Source organism: Rosa chinensis, chromosome 2 (genome assembly GCF_002994745.2).
Source record: "Rosa chinensis cultivar Old Blush chromosome 2, RchiOBHm-V2, whole genome shotgun sequence".
NCBI classification, from domain to species: Eukaryota; Viridiplantae; Streptophyta; class Magnoliopsida; order Rosales; family Rosaceae; genus Rosa; species Rosa chinensis.
The window spans coordinates 88,493,446-88,507,999 of NC_037089.1; positions in this window are offsets into that span (position 1 = coordinate 88,493,446).

The following is a 14,554-nucleotide window of genomic DNA, read 5'->3' on the forward strand; positions in this document are numbered from 1 at the left end:
CTTTTTCTTGTGCGGAATGAATTCATAACGGGGTGCTTGGTCGCTGTGGGTTCCCTAAGACAACACCCGTCTCTCTCCTCTCTGAAAACCAGGGAGAGGAGGTAGATCTCAGTCCCTTATCCCCTTCTTTGTTGCCTTAATCCAGATCCTGTCGGATTCAGATATTCGCTAGAGTTTGGTGTTTCCTTGGGTTGGGCTTCTTATACGTGCTTTTCTCATCCCTCTAATCTGGATTATCAAACCAATGATGCAAATCCCTCTATTTATCTCCTCCGTACCCATCTCTGTACCCCATGTGTGGGATAATAGCTGTCAATTTGTCGTGTCATTCACTTGTGAGTCGCTATGTAATGTTTTCTTTCTCATTGCAACTGTTTTCTCTTCAGAAAGAATGATAATATGTAATGTTTGCTTTGTCATTGCAACTGTTTTCTCTTCAGAAAAAATGATAATAGGAAATGGATGGGAAAATGTATCTCTTCAAAGTTTTCTCCCAAAACCCTAGCGCGTCTTTCGACATACTCGAATGGCGCTTGTTCGGTGGTGACCTGGCATCTATGTCAGCCTTGGTCGCGCGATGCCAGGGTTGCTGTCGGACGGGCCTCAAAGGCTTGCTAATAGTTGTTCTTAGTTTGTCTCTTCACTTGGAGTTTGACGACATCGCTGCCGGATTTTGGTCTGTTGGGCGTTGTGGCATGTGGGATCGATGGCGACATGGTGGGTCGAGGGGCAACGCACAGGTGATGACTTTGATGGAAGCGTAGGCAGCGGAGTTGTTTGGTGGTAACTTGGTGCGGTGGAGATCGATCTTGGTGGGTTGGGTCTTCTCTTGTTGGTTTCGCTGAGGGCTCTGGTTGACCGCGTCAAGTGATGGTGGTGGTGGTATTCCTTGTGGCGGTGATGGGTTGCTGTGTTAGATTGTTGGCGGCTTGGCACAGTGCGACAGAGGTTGGATTGGGCTGCTTGTTGTTAGGCTCGGGCTAGGGCAAATTGTGGGCTATTGGCATGTGACCTCTATTTTTAGTTTTTAGTTTTTGTTTTAGCTAAATAACTCCCTATTTTTTTAGGGCTATATGCTTGTTAGGTTAGGTTACTTAATGAGCCCTAACGAGTGTAGTTTTGCTTGTCTACTCGCTTTGTTTTTTTTCATAACTTATAGGCTCGCTTTTAAGTAAGCTATAAGTTCAAATATAGTTGGTCTATCCTATGTATCACTGTGGTTTCACCACGAAACCTTGTTCTGTCCATTGTGAGGCAGTGGGTGGATATGTAATGACATTCTTGACATGAGTTTTTTTAATTGAAAAAAAAAAAGAAAAAAAAAGGAAATGAATGGGAATAGGAATTGATTAACTGAATCTATCATTTTGTTGAAAATGGAAATGGAAATCGACTCAAGGATATATTTCATTCCATTAGTTGATCTAGTGCCCTTATGTTCTGAGTTTAGTGCACGGGGACCTTAGTTCTCCCTAAAAATCAGATTAGTTCATGTTCTCTCCATTACTTATTTTACAGTCCTTTTAAACTAGTATCTAATTTTTTTATATATTTATTTATTTTATAAAGAAAACAATTCATTAGTAATTTTAGCAAGTTTACATATAACGATTCGTATTGGTATGCTGCCAAAAAGAGTAAATACCCAAGAAAAATCCACATTTTCATAGTCATGAAGTCCGACTAGAAAGGAATTATGATATAAATAGGCATTGGTATTGAGGGTTAGTCTATAGGGAAAATTTCACAAACAGTACACCAAGTAAAGGCCACTAATAATTCTTATACATAAAGTTCCAAACCAAGCATTTTGATACACGAAATCTGAAACTTGACCCACTATCAGTACACGACGTCAATGACGCCGTTAATTTGACACCAAAATGTCTATTATGCCCTCAGTTTTTTTTTCTTTTTTTAATAATTTTTTTTTCTGTTCTTTTTTTTTTTTCCTTTGTTTTTATCTTTCTTCTTCCTTCTTTCGGCTCCACTAAACCCACCTCTGTTTTCATGTGAGAAGAAGCCCGAGCTCACCCACTTCAGCATCCACTCTCTTCTCCTCCTCCAACGGCGACGGCGGCAACACTACCACACCCAAGAACAAGATCAAATCTTGTCATGCAATATCTACTTCTCCGCAGATACTTCCTTAGCAATATAAAATTATAAATACCAAACTCTCCAAGAACCAGAAACCAAACTAAACGCACACACCTACTCATCACTCGCCTACCTATAACCTATTCCCCATTAATTTTCTCACAAGTCACAACTTACAACCACATGCAGTAGCCATTAACCAATCCACAATTCCCATTTCCCACATACACAAATGACTAAGTCCATTAGCCTCACCTACCTCTACAAACATGCCCAGCAACACCAGAATCTTGGAAGCTCTGAATGACCGGGTGACCGGGTCGGGCGAGCAGTACCTGGTCCTGGCCCATGGCTTTGGCACTGACCAGTCCGCCTGGGGTCGCATTCTTCCTTTCTTCAAACCTTACTATCGCATCATTCTATACAACCTCGTTTGCGCCGGAAGCGTCAACCCCGATTACTTCGATTTCGATCGCAACACCAACCTGGACGCCTTCGTCGATGCCTTGCTCAACATTCTTGATGCTGTGGGAGTCAAAAAGTGAGCCTACGTCGGCATTGACCAGTCCGCGCAAAACCTTGCTCCCCAAAAACAAGATCAAATCATGTCCCTCAGTCGCCGCAATTGTCACTGAACCACCCTCCAATCACCGACCCACCCTTAGGGATTTGAGGTGAGTTTCTGGGTTTTGAATCGAGAGATGAGTTTGATTGTTTGAGCGTTTGAGTCACCCAACACCACCAAATCGACTCACCCCAATTCAGCTTCATCCCTAACATGAATTGGGCTTTCACCGCTTTGGCTTAATTTTGAGGGAAATTTGGAGATTGGGGATTGAGATTTCTTAGCCGTGTTGGGTTGGAAGATGGAGAAGGGAAGCTGCTTTTCCCTTTTCTGAGAACCAAGAAGAGAGAGAGATAGAGAAGGGAAGCTGCTTTTCCCTTTTTGAGAACCAAGAAGAGAGAGAGAGAGAGAGAGAGAGAGAGAGGGATCTGAGGAAGGAGGAATCGAATAGATGAAGAAAAATCATAAAGAAAGAAAGGAAAACTAAAGAACAGAGGTGGGTTTCAAAGTGGGTGAGCTCGGGCTTCTTCTCACATGAAGAACGGAGGTGGGTTTCGTGGAGCCGGAAGAAGGAAGAAGGAAGAAGAAAGAGATAAAAACGAAGGAAAAAAAAAAGAACTGAAAAAAAAATTATTAAAAAAAAACTGAGGGCATAATAGACATTTTGGTGTCAAATTAACGGCGTCATTGACGTTGTGTACTGATAGTGGGTCGAATTTCAGATTTCGTGTACCGAAATGCTTGGTTTGGAATTTTATGTATAAGAATTATTAGTGGTCTTTACTTAGTATACTGTTTGCGAAATTTTCCCTAGTCTATAACATCTCCTTTATAGACTGTGAGAGGTCGCAGATTCCTCATCTATCTTGACAGAATAAAAATAAAAAATCATAGTCCCCACTCTAATAAACAAGCCCACTATCATGAGGCTAGGCCTAACATCAAAACTATACAGCCCATTTACCCCTTATTGCCATCATCTCCCAGAAGCCACCCTAGTGTGGAACTGTCATCATTAATGACAACTCCACTATCGATTATATTAGTCCCCCATTGGCAATCACTAGAAGCGTTGAAATCACTAACAGCGATCCCAACGTCTTTTTCACTTATGTACAGCCCTATATTAATTTCTTATCTATTTGTGCTCAATTGTCATTGAATGTAAACCAAGAATAAAGAAAAATTAGATAATGAGTATTTATAATTTATTTGCCTCATTACTCTTCATCATTAAGTTGAGAATAAAAAACCAATCGAGTAATTTAATGACATAGTGTTTTAGGTATCGTTGATAAATTATCCCTCCAAAGTTTGCACACTCAAATAATCGTTGATGTATATTAGAGAAGAAAGAAGATAAACTTTTAAGGGGGGGGATCTAAAAGCTCTCCAATGTGTTATGGAGCCTTTGACCTTGAGAGGAGAGGGTATTTTGGCTTCTTCAGGGTCGTGTGAAACTTAGCTTGCTTTAGCAGGCACATGATGATTCAAGTTTCGGTAGACCTAGGAGATGGGCGAAGCAGTAGCGAAGCTTAGGTGATGATGCAAGTGTGCAGTGAGCGTAGTAGCTCCCTCGGGCATGCTCCTTGTACAACCAAGCAAAGAGCTAGTAAGGGCCAGAATGGAATATTGTATATAGTGTTTAGAATCGCATTTGAAGTTCTTTACTAGGACTAGAACAAGCATGGAACAAGTGATCACAAGCTCCGCTTAAGCACTCGACATGCAGTTAGCTCAAAACATGTTCATCATGTGGCCGAGTGAATAACAATATTCTGGATGATTCATCATAAAGGTTTGCTGGGTCTCAAATGAACATAAACATTTTCATGAAATGAGCATTCTATATATTGGAATAATATTGGATTGATGATCTTTACATTATATTTTAGAACGTAATAAGGGTGGGTATAGTTTAAAACCTAGCCATCTCGGCTAGGGTTGAGAAACACAGTTTGAGAAAACTAGGGTTTCGTGCATTCTCGTCTTTGATCTCAGTAATGGCGGAGGACATGGCCTTAAGGTTGGTGGCTGCTTTAGCCCTGACGAAGGACGCGGTGATTAATTTCGCGGTAATAAGCTCGACGGCAGTAGCAGATGAATACTTCTACTTAGTAGGTCATCTGGTTAAGAGAAAGGAGAGTGTTGACAAGGGTCTCCTGGGCACCCTTTCTGCCATTTGGGGACTTTGGGGGCCGTTTGGCTATATTGGAGGCAGGAAGAGGACTCTTTCTTTCCCAATTTCGGTGCAAGGAAGAATGCAATAAGCTTTTACATAGGGGTTCTTGGTTTTTCAATGGTCATATGCTCTTCCTTGGGGAGTACTATGGTTTATCGGAGATTGATGGGATTCCACTGCATTCTTTAAAGAATTGAGTGACCGTACGAGATCTACCGCCGCGTTTAAGGATGGAGGAATCACTCATTCTAATTGGATCGTCAATGGGGCGCTTTCTCCAATCTGATCAGGTTGCACTGCAACGCTTCTCACCTGAACAACGGCTCCAAGTGCTTCTTAATCTACGTCGGCACCTCTGGTAGTCTCAGACATTCAGATTCACGACCACAATTGTAGTTGATATGGATCTGGGTTATGAAAGGGTTAAGGGCCTCTACTGAGGTTGTGGGTGGTTGTTTTATGGAGTGGATGGATTTGATCTCTTCATGATAGTACAGGCTGACAAGTTAGGCAGGCTAGAGGAGCTTAGGGTTTCGGAGCCAAACCCTGCTAGACGTGAAGGACCGGATTTCTCGTCGAAGATTGTTGTTATTCTGAGAAGCCCTAAGGTTTCTAGGAACCTTAAAATTTCTTTTGCAAGGACCGGAGATGCCCTTGTGACTCCAGTGATGTTGCATGGTTACACGGGAAAGGGTTTGGGGTCTCTGGACTTGAAGGCTTTGTTGGTGAATAGGATGTCGAAAAGAAAGAAAGCTCAGGGCGAGGACATTTTTTCCTCTAATTGCACCAGGTTGCTCCTATGCTATAACCTCTATTGCTAGGGCGGCTGTCCCTTCTGTGCAGCTAAGCAACTCTTCAAGTATTATAGCTGTAGCTTCACCGGCCCTTACTTTGTTAATCAAAATGGTGGGATTTTCTTTATTTGATTTGCAGGCCATTCCCAGTTGGGAACCACCAGCTGAGGGCTCTATAACGATGTGCAAGTCTATGGAGGTGACTCGAAGCATCTTGGCTGTGAGACAGACTCCTCCTTCTGAATTGATTCAAGCGGGGAAAAAGGCAAAGTTGGATACCATGCAACTTGACACTCCTTTGGAGGTGGATGTTGGCTTTGGTTTACCAAATGAGAATGGGGTGAGTCGCATCTCTCCAACAAAGAAGAGAGAAAGTGTAACGCCCTGAACCTGAACTTACCGGTTTTCTAGTCATTTGAATGGTAAACGACCTTTACTTTCACTTTTACTGTCGTTTCGGTACTTTTAGTGGCCCTAAAAGTCAACTTTTTGATCGGGTCAAAATTTGAGGAAACTTTCTTCATGAAAATCGTAGAGAACATTAAACCGAGCTCGTGCATATTAGTACATAAAAATCGGACTTTGTATGCGAAAGTTATAAGTGAAATACGGAAGTTACTGTTTATGGTAAATTGGGTATACATATTGAAATTTTTACTGTGGTAGGTTTCCAAATCCGGAAACCCACCCTTTCTCTCTCCTCTCCCCTTAGTTCTCTCTCTTTCCCTTTCGATCTTCTCCGTCTTCCCTAAGATTCACTGCCGTCCGGCCACCAATCGGTGTGCAACCGGCCATCCCAGGAGCATGTTGGAGTCAAACTGATAACGAAAGATAATTGAAATTCAAAGTTTAGTCATATTTCTTGAATGCCCAAAACTGGCTGAAGGGTACAGCACATAGAGATGGTTTCCAACAAAGACAAAAAAGGATTTGATCGTGTGGTACATGACCACCAACCACGTCAGTCCAAGCCTAACAGCTATTACTAATCTATTGGGCCTAATGGGTTGTTAATGATGGGCTAAAAGGAGGATAGATAAGCTGATCTTAACAAGTCATGCCCCCTTAAGAGGCAGGCCGACCACGGCTGCTGAACTGAGGGAAGCGAGCTGTAATGGATTACACCTCTTCCCAGGTCGCATCCTCGCGGGGCATACCAGACCTGTGAATAAGCCATTGAGTGACAGAGCGACCACGACTATGTCAAGAACCCTCTCCGAAGTCCACACAACTTCCCATTTTTCGTCAAATTAGGGAAGTGTCTGAGAAGTTAGAGCTGAGTCACCAATGTGGCGTTTGAGGAGGGAGACGTGGAAGACCGGATGGATCTTGGAAGAAGCTGGTCCAACCGGTAAGCGACTTTGCAGATCCGCTCGACTACTTTGAAGGGCCCGTAGAATCTGGGGGAGAGCTTGTGAGATGGCCGCTTGATGAGGGATTTCTGGCGGTATGGGTGAAGCTTGAGGAATACCCAATCGCCGATGACGAATTCCCAATTGGTCCGGTGTTTGTCTGATTGTTGTTTCATCCTATTCCGGGCCAAGTTCATGTAGTGCTTGAGTGTCTGTCGTAACTCGTCACGGGATTGCAATACGGAGTCCACCGTGTGAACAGCTGTAGACCCAGGTAAGTACCTCTGAATTGTGGGTGGTTGTGTGCCATAGAGGGCTAGGAAAGGGGCCATCTTGATGGTAGAGTGGTAGGAGGTGTTATACCACCACTCTGCCCAATGAAGAAGGCTGTGCCAAGAGGACGGTTTGTCCGCTACAAAACAGCAGAGGCAGTGTTCCAAGGTTCGATTGACGACCTCGGTTTGACCATCGGATTGTGGATGATACGCTGAGCTCCGACAAAGTTTGGTGCCCTGCAATTTGAAGAAGGAGTCCCAGAAATGGCTAAGGAAAATGGGGTCATGGTCTGACACGATCGAACGAGGCGTGCCATGGAGTTCGAAGACCTCTCAGATGAAAGTTTCAGCAATTTAGGAGGCCGTATATGGGTGAGTGATCGGGATAAAGTGGGCGTACTTGGAGAGCCGATCTACGACCACCAGGATAACATTCATGCCATGAGAGTTCGGGAGTCCATCGACAAAGTCCATGGAGATGTCACAAAAGACTCTGGTTGGAATGGGTAAGGGTTGAAGCAATCCTGGTGGATTGATTGCTTCGTAATTCTGCCTTTGACATTGGTCGCATGCTGCGATGTAGGCCTTGACATCCTTGGGCATCCCGGGCCACTTGAAGTTGCGAGATAGCAGAACCAGTGTGTCGAGGTAGCGGAGTGTCTAGCTTCTAGGGAGGAATAGAAATCATGAAGAACTTTGGCCCGCCACTCCGAAGTCTAAGGTACAAAGAGTCTTTATTTATACCTGAGATGATTGTTGACTAGGGAGAAGCCTTTCTTTGTGGGTTGTTGTTGATGAAGAGCATGCATGATTGTCTGGGTTTCAGGGTCTCTTATGCAGGCTTGGTGAATCTATTGTAAGCTGTCGAAAATGGGGCGGACACAGCTTGCAAAGCATAAAGCTCATGGCACTTGGACTGGGCATCTGGAATAGTGTTCAAATGACCCACCCGATACTCAATTTTATAATCATAACCGAGTAATTTGGCTAAGCATTTATGTTGGGATGGATTTGATATACGTTGGTCGAGAAGATGCTTCAAAGTCCAAACTGTTAAGGGTCTTAGAGGCTTAGTCCATTTGTTCTTGGGATAATAGAGCCACGAGGGAAGCAGAGTCCTTAAGCTGAGGTTGCTTTCGAATGCCCTGTAGAACATGATAGTGACCATTCACCTTGAACATCATTACTTTGTCCAAGAATTGCTAGCCTACTAAGCCAAGGGTGTCTAACCATTGGGCTCACAGGAGTAAATCGCAGCCGGGTACCGGAAGGAGAAGAAGGAGCTTGTGAATTGATAATCTTGGATAGTGACTGTGACGTCTAAGGCTTAGCCGGAGGGAGAGACGACCTGACCTGTGGCAGATGTGAATTTTAGGGGTTCAGCAGCTCCGATCTGCAATCCCAGTCGAGAAGCAACTCCGGGGTGGAGAAAGTGATATGCGCATTTTAATGTGATATTTTAAATGTTAATTCCTCACATTTTGCTTAGTTATTCCTTAACGAATCGATTTTTAACTTAATTTCTATTCTTAGGTACATTGGAGTAGATGAAGAAGAAATGAATGTTACGTCCATAATTACCTAGAAATGATGGAGAAGAATGAAAATGCACTAAAAAGTCAACCTTGAATATTTTCTTACTCCGGCTAGGAGAATCAGAGCCAAGCAAGGAAGAAGGAGCGGCCACCTGACCAAATGAACTCGAAATGAGCTGAAACTCTGCAGATCTATTCTAGACATCCTAAGAAACATTTCTTATGAATAGTGCAAGGGCCAAACAGAAGTGGAAGGCCTTCAAACAATCAGTCCAATTTTCTGCAGAAGCAAAACTGGAAAACTAGACCTGTGAGGAGTCCAGCAGAATTTCTGGCCCAACCACATGGATTGAAGCTCTGAAAATTGATCAGGATGATCTACACTCATAGAGGAACATTTGATATGAAGAAATCGGAGGCCCAATATGAAGTTTTGATGGAGAAATAATTGAAGAAATAAAAGGGCAGAAATTCACCTCCAAATCTGCTAACAACCTTTGTCAAACTTGGAGAGGAAAATCATTCCTAATTGAGAAAAAGATAAGCAAGTTGCAAGCAAGTGGAAAACCTTGAGGAGGAAAATCAATTCAAGTAAGCAAGTGGAAAATCTTGAGGTGGAAAATCTTGAGGAGGAAAATCAATTCAAGTAAGCAAGTGGAAAACCTTGAGGAGGAAAATCAATTCAAGTAAGCAAGTGGAAAATCTTGAGGTGGAAAATCTTGAGGAGGAAAATCAATTCAAGTAAGCAAGTGGAAAATCTTGAGGAGGAAAATCAATTCAAGTTGAACAAGTGATAAACAAGTGGGAAGATTTTTTTAACAAATTTGTCTATCATATCTAGCCCTTCATTTATGTCCATCTCCACCCTCCATTCATCATTTTTTGGGCTATAAATACACTTCTCCTCTCACTCTCAAAAGATATCTTCCTTCATCCATCTCATCTTCTTTGTCTCTCCATTTCCTTTCCATTTTCTCTCCATCCTCTAGTGCATTCAACGTTTCAAGCAAGGGAGAAGAAGAAGAAGAAGGAGTCGTGAGCATCATCATCCATCCTCCACCTTGAAGCTTGCTTTCGAGATTCAAGAATCCATAACGTTTCATCCTTCATCCCCATCTCCATCTCACGGTGTAATTCAACCTCTTTCTTTGTAATCTTGCTTAGTTTCGTGAGAATTGTTTTTAGTTGACATTTATGTTTGAACAAGGTTTATATTCTGAAATTTTATGATTGAATAAAGAATTTCGATTCTTATGTTGTGATTCCAAAGTTGCTTATGTGTGATTGTTCGATTGAATTTGCTTTATAGATATCTTTTGTATTTTAATCTTATGTGGTTCGAAACACTTAGGGTTTTGATATGAATGGTGCTAGATTTAAGAACATGATTCAACTTTTTGTGTTATGAACTTAAATCAAAAGTAGTAAAGGTTTTGGACAAAAATCGAATTCAATTGAAGAGGATTGCAATTAGGTGAACTTATTCATACTAAGTTGTACACTTGAGTTGATAGCCTTTCTATGTGTTTCATGCGTTGAACATGTCATGATTGACTAGCTTTCTAGGGCTTGATTACATGTTTGATAGGATTAGTTTATGTGCTTTCACTTAGATTAATTAGCATTGAAAAGTAAATTATGGGAAATCGTTTGCTTTCGAATGTTTCACATGATCAACTCCTTTCACATGACTTGGAAGAACAATGTAGGGTTAATTCGAATTCAATGATAAACTTGGGTTTAATCTTTGTTTCTTATGTTTCATTCTTGTACATGTGTTTTTATATTTTCTTTATTTTAATTTTCAATTCTATAATTCTTAAACCCCCCCCCCTCTTATTTTTGTTCACTTGTATATATTTATTCTTTATTTTATTTTTGTAAATAATACTTTTCTTTATTTGTTACACAATTACAGGTGTACCCTCAATCCCCGGATAGAACGATCCCTACTTACTTATACTACTAACGATATTTTCAGGGTTAAATTATGCGCTTGCTTTGAGCGCATCAGAAAGTTCATAGCTGAGTCGCAGTCAACGAAGATGTCAACGATATGATCGTTGATGGTACCTTTGAATCTCATCATTTCGCTGATTGAGGTGTTGGTGATGGCATAGAGTGGGATGATTTGCTCTGAGTTAGAAGTGGGCTCATCTTCTTGAGAATCATCGAAAAGTGGGTCATCCGGATAGGTTGGGGATTCGAGGATTGCCATGAACGGTTTTTTACACACATGCGACTTAGACCACGTCTCGTAGCATGTGTAGCAGAGGCCTTGGGCTCTGCGTTCACGATGTTTGCTTGGGGACCATTTGCGAAAGGGAACCTCTGATTTTGGCTTATTGGTGGGATAGAAGCGGGAGGCATTTGAGGAATTTGGCTGGTTATAGGTGTGATGAGAGGGACTTTGGCTTGTGGTGGAGATAGATGGGGTGGCAGAGTGTTGACTAGTCTTTGCAGAGTGGGCCCAAGAAGCTGTACAAAGTTGCCTGGAGAATCGGATATCAGCCAGCTTGGCTTCGAATCGACTTGCCAGGCGCTGAGCTGATGTTAGCGAACGAGGTTCCAAGGCAATGACGTCATGCCTGATGTCCGGTTTCAGACCGCCGAGAAAGACTTACAGGAGTTAGCTATCGGAACATCCAGGAGCTCAGCAAGCCAGCTTTTTGAAGGCAACAATGAAATCATCCACGGAAGATGTTTGCTGGAGATGGGCGAGGGCTGTTTGAAAGTCGGCATCGTTGCCTGCGCCGAAGTATTCCAGAAAGGAAGTAGTGAACCATTCCCACGTGGCTGCCGGATAACGCTGTTCACATCAGCTCATCCACATACATGCATTAGTGCCGAAGTGTGAGGACATAGTGGAGATATGCTCGTGTGGCGGAATACGCTGATTGCAGAGGTATCGCTCAACCATATTGAGCCAACCCAAGGCGTCCTCGCCCGTGAATCGAGGTAAGTCGAGTTTGGGTGGTCGAAAATTATAGTCGTGGTTGTGGTGATTGTGTTGATAGAGCCGCTGAAATGTGGAGACTGAGATCGGGGGAGTGTGGACGTCGAGAATGGAAGTAATGGTTTGTGTGTGGGAGGGAATTGGTGATGCAGGCAGGGAGGTGAGCAGGGAGGTGAGTGTGGAATTATTGGGTGGTGCAAAGAGTTGTGTTAGTGTGTGTGGTGAGGGGATAGAATGAGGAGGAGGGGTTGAGGTCATAAGGGGGTTAGGTGTACCGGAGCTGGGACGAAGAGGTAATAGAGTAGGGATGCTCCCAAAAGCAATTTGAGGGATGGTAGAAGGTGTAGTGGGTACCAACGGTATGGTGGAGGAGGGAGCTGCCGGGGTGGTTGGGCAGAGAACAGGGGAGGAGGTGGGTTGTTGTTGGTGGGGTGGAATCAAGGCTTACACTATAGTGTTTTGGAGAGCCGCCATCTGTGTTGAAATGTGGTTCTGAAAGGCTGTTTGGCGGTGGTTGATGGAGTCAATCGACTGGCGGAGCTCATCTTGCAGCATTTCGAAGGCTATTTGAAAGTTGGGAGAGTAAGTTGGTTGGTAAGAAGAGGAAGCCAAATGGATGTGTGGAGGTGAAGGGGGTGGTGGTGGGACATGAGCGTCGGAAGTGGGTGGGGAGGAGGGGGTGGAGGTCTGCATGGTCCTGGACGGAGCCATGCTCTGATACCAGATGTGGGAGCCAAACCGATAATGAAAGATAATTGAAATTCAAAGTTTAGTCATATTTCTTGAATGCTCAAAACTGGCTGAAGAGTACAGCATATAGAGATGGTTTCCAACAGAGACAAAAAGGGATCTGATCATATGGTACAGGACCACCAACGTCAGTCCAAGCTTAACAGTTATTACTAATCTATTGGGCCTAACATGTTGTTAATGATGGGCCAAAAGGAGGATCAATGAGCTGATCCTAGCAGAGCGCCTCTTCCTTCTCTATACCCTAGTGCCCGTGGGTTATGGCGATTTGGCCGGAAAACCCCAAATCGAAGCAAAAACCCTCACTATAGCAATTGGAGGTTTTCCGGCGATTCTTCCAATTCCGACTGTCTCCGACCACCAAACCGGGTCTAGTAGAAGCGCTTGGAGCCATTGACCAACTTCCGTCAAGTTATTAGCTTTAATTCACAGCGTGGAGGATGAATCGAAGAAATTCCCGATTTTAGGGTTTGGAATTTCTGGGTTTTTCTTCACCTGCCAATTTCGACTGTTTCTAGGTAAAATTGGAACTTGTTGCAGTTGAGAAAAGTGTTGGGCTTGTTGAGATGTTGTTGTACATGAAATTTGGTGGCCGGAGGTGGAGGTGGCCGCCGGCACGTGGGGCCCATGCGCTGCCACTGTAAGTGGGGCGTGGAGACGTGTAGGGCAGGTTTTTAATTCCTGTTTTAACCCATTTAAATCTTATAATTGTTGTAGAACTTGTAGATGTGAATTTGGTTGAAAATTGGAGAAGTTTTGTGTTGATTATCAATTTCCGGAATTTAGAATTCAATTATCGACTTACGAGAATCTGACTGTCGGATATTTTTCGGTTCTGCCTTGGAATCTTTAAATTAACGAATTGGCATTAGTGGTAAAATGTGGGTTGAATCCGAGAAGTGGAGAGATGATTTATGAGGATTTGATTTTGGGAATTGTATTTAATTGTTGAATAATTATTCACGGAATATAATTATGTACAGGGCGACGTACCGAGCTATTGCTTGACGAAGGAACTCTTATGTGTGATCGCCTATATAGTACTGTGAGTGGACTTTTATTTTCAAAGAATGATGCATGCAATTATTTTTCCCGAAATAATAATTTATTTATCATTTTATTTATCGAGCATAATATTTTGCTTTGGATTATAATTTTGGCATTGTTTTTCCATATGAATTTTGGATACGAATTTATTATGCTTGGATTTGGAGTTATGATTTATTTTCGGCAATATGATTTAATTTTCGGAGGTTAATTATGATTTATTTCAATTATGTTTCAGAAATGAATTTTGAGCATTCGATAGTTTATCTCCGACATATGATTTTAATTGAAATAATGATTTATGTGATTCTCGATGAATTATTTTCCGAGGTGATTTTCTGAAATTTAGTAATATATTTTATTCGTCTATTTTGAGATTTCTGTCATATTATCGGACTTGAGGTTTTTGGAAGGATTATTATATTTATTATTTCTCGCCTATTTGTTTATGTTTTCGAGAATATTTTGGCGTGCATGGCCACGTCATTGGAATATATTTGTTTTCTCGTGAGGAATTGGGAAAGGCTTATGGATTTATGGATTTACTGGATTTGAATGTTTTCTTCACCATACCGGGGTCGTTCTATTAGTTTTCCTCCTCACATACTTTGTGTGTGTGAGTGGCAGTTGAGGTGATTGGTTCTCCTCCTCACGTGAGTGACAGTCGAGGTTGTTAGTTCTCCTCCTCACATATTCTGTGTGTGTGAGTGGCAGTCGAGGATATTAGTTCTCCTCCTCACACAATCTATGTGTGAGTGGCAGTTGAGGTGATTGGTTCTCCTCCTCACGTGAGTGACAGTCGAGGTTGTTAGTTCTCCTCCTCACATATTCTGTGTGTGTGAGTGGCAGTCGAGGATATTAGTTCTCCTCCTCACACAATCTATGTGTGAGTGGCAGTCGAGGATAGAGCCTAGGGGGTTCCTTTACCCGTATGGTGATATTTCTTCCCTATATCCTATTATTACTTGACTAGCGGGGCTATGCCGATTTCTCTTAAC